Below are 3,148 nucleotides of genomic sequence, written 5' to 3'. Positions count from 1 at the left end.
AATCCGCCTTCGCTTGCAAGAAAATTTAAGAAACACGACACTACACTCCAGGTGAGTCATACTAACATTGCATTGTTGACATTTTCATTTATGCAGGACCTCTGCCAAGGGGAAAGTGAAGAGGAGAGTGTCCTGATGGATCAGCCCAGATCCAGTGTTGACATGCAACAGGAAGTGATGGATGCTCTGAAAGGTATATTTTTCCTTAATGCAGAAATACCAGCCTTAGTCAAGTGTGTCAGAGATCTTATTACAACCATGAAGAGAATGCCACCTGTCATGGACACTGACAGTACAAGTTCTGGTTCTTCCAGTCCAGCTCCAGAAATGGTATGTTTTGCATTTATACACGTTTTGTAAATACTGCCTTTTTATTACAGTAAACATTTCATCCAAAATTGTTGTAAACTACATGACTGTTAGCAGTTTTGTCTCTGTAGTCTCGACCCACATTTTGCACGTACTGTATTTGATAGAAACTGTTTTTTCCATTTCAGCATGCAGTTGTTCAGAAATTATACTTTAATTCATTGAAGACAACTTGCAGAAATTACAACTTAACTAATATTTGGCATTCAATAGTTCGGCTTTGTCTTTTAAGAAATGCATTCCAGCAACGTATTCCTAATACCATTTCTAATAATTGACTAACTCTATTTCCTGGACACAGATTTCCCTGGGTAACACAGGGGTGCAGGTCAGCAAAATCTGTTTCCAAAGACTAAACCGAACAAGAATGTCCCTGTTCACACAGGACTTAGCTGTGCTCATCTTTGGGCGGGATGTTTTGGCATCCTCGACTCTCACAGGAAAACCAGGGCCTATTGGAACAGTGAAAGAGCAGCTAAATCCGGAAAAGCTGAGTGCCCTTGTTGGTAAGTATTGGTTAAGTCTATTTTTCCTTGTTATCATTTTGTTTTTATGCCTCTACCCTTGCCTTGGCCATAGCCAGAAGCAACATGTTTCAGATTGCCCTCATGTATGACTGGGTTAACTACAACAAACTGGTTTTAAATGTATCCAAAACCAACTGTATGGTAATTGGCTCATACCACAGCATTAGCAAAAAACCTGTTAAATCTGAAAATCAAAGAAGTATGCATTAATCAAGTACAGGAGACCAAGCTGCTGGGAGTTGTCATTGATGACAAACTTACATGGAAAACACATATAAACAAAATGGTTAATAAAATGGGAAGTGGCATATCTGTCATTAGAAGATGCAAAGCATATTTAACACCAAAATCAACTAAATTAATAATGCAGGCTTTAATTCTGTCAAATCTTGATTACTGCCCTGTAGTCTGGTCAAACGCCATGGCAGAGACAATTAACAAACTTCAAAAAGTGCAAAATAGAGCAGCTCGCATTGTCCTTGGTTGTGATCTCAGAACAAATGTAATTAAAATGCATAGAAATCTAGGTTGGTTGATGGTAGGTGACAGATTGCTCCACTTGTTACTGATATTTATAAGAAATGTATCCATATCCAAAACACCACATGTTCTACATAAAGAACTACAGTATAGTTCAGATAAGCATAACTATACAACGAGACATGCAGCTAGTGGAAAGTCTTCACTACCAAAAATAAAGACAAATTATGGTAAAAGAACAGTGATGTACAGAACCATGCATGCTTGGAACCTACTCCCAAAAAACTTTGAACAAATAAGCAGTATAAAAAAATTCAAACTGTTAGTGAAAAAACATCTGGCAAATGGATACATATAGAAGTGATGGAATTATTGTTTATTATTAATAATGTAATGCTTTAGGTATATTGAGTAAAGTTTTTCAGTGGGGAATGATGACTGCTGAGTGCTACATATGGATATAAATTATGAAAATACATAGAATACCTTGAAATATATATAGATATATGGATAAGAAAACTGGAAAGATTTTGAACCTTTGTTGTAAATGTTATTTCATTCTTATTTTTCTTATGTTTTTTATTTTGATATTTTAATTTATTTTATATGTATGTGTGTACACATGTGTATGAGTATGTATGTGTATACAGTATATGGATGTAGATATTCATTCTTTGTTTTTGTTTCATTATTCAATGTCAACTTTTTAGTTTGCTTTTAACTTTTGTGTACTGTACATTATATCGGGGACCCCAGGAAGAATAGCTGCGTTTTTTTTCTGCAGCTAATGGGGATCCAAATAAAACAATAAACAATAAAACAATAAACAATGTATGTATGCCCCCTTCTTGCTAATGGGAAAAGCATGATTTGTAACACCATTTTATTTGTCCTTTTCTATTTTACAGATACAGTTATTGCTGAATTTCCAGGAACAAATGTGTCTGATGTGAGGGCAGTGATTCGGAGAAAATGTAACAATGAGAATTTTGTGAGCAAAAAGAAACAGTAAGCAGTAACATCAGTAACTGTTTGTAATCATTTTTGTTTGTTTGTTTTTTGGTGGACATACATTTTGAGTTTAAACAAACTGTGTCAATGCTTCACATGTAAAAGTTTCAAAAGTCAGTTTAATGTTCATCCCTGTCATTACTAGCTTCTCTGCGGTGCACAGCTAGCAGGGTAGTGCTAGCACAGCTATTGTTTCTTTTTCTTTTTTCCTTTTATTATTGTTTTTTAGTTAACTTGTTAAAGAGTATGACTAAAAAGAATTCTCTGGGGTCAGATGATCCAAATTTGAATAAAAATGTTACGATGAAGAGAAACTGTTTGAAAATGTTGTTTAAGATGTTGTTAAAGATGTACTTAAATGTACTTTATTATGCACATTTTCCCTGTAATGCCGTGCATGTTAAAAATAAACTTAAATTCTACCTCAAGTATGTTCTAATTATTTTTTATGTTTACTTAAAAGTAATTTGAAATTCAAATTAATTATAAAAAAAATACTTTCTATGTACTGTTGAAGTGTACTTTAATGAAATACATCTAGTATACTTTCTGCACACATAATTAGTGTACTCACAGTATATTATTTTCAATGTGCTAACAATGTACTTAGTACACTAATTATCATGAGTGCTACTTTAGACAAACTAAAGTACAACTTAGTGTACTTATCTGTACTATTTTGAGACACCATTAAGATGAACTATAATATACTTAAGTACAACTTTTTAATTTTATTTAATTTTTGTAAATATATTTAAAAT

The 3,148-nt window shown here is 33.4% G+C and overlaps 1 long non-coding RNA gene across 1 annotated transcript; it reads left to right on the top strand.

Annotated features, from left to right (window-relative positions):
- The first annotated feature begins 218 nt into the window (after positions 1–218).
- LOC144465059 (uncharacterized) lies at positions 219–2,815 on the top strand. Its single transcript, XR_013492416.1, has 3 exons — positions 219–330; positions 671–875; positions 2,285–2,815. It is a non-coding gene; the product is annotated as an uncharacterized LOC144465059 (long non-coding RNA).
- The last annotated feature ends 333 nt before the right edge of the window (positions 2,816–3,148 follow it).

The sequence above is a fragment of the Epinephelus lanceolatus genome, chromosome 12, assembly GCF_041903045.1.
Source record: "Epinephelus lanceolatus isolate andai-2023 chromosome 12, ASM4190304v1, whole genome shotgun sequence".
In the NCBI taxonomy this organism is placed as follows: domain Eukaryota; kingdom Metazoa; phylum Chordata; class Actinopteri; order Perciformes; family Serranidae; genus Epinephelus; species Epinephelus lanceolatus.
The sequence above is the reverse complement of the archived record's forward strand: the minus strand, read 5'-3'. Positions and strand labels throughout refer to the sequence as shown.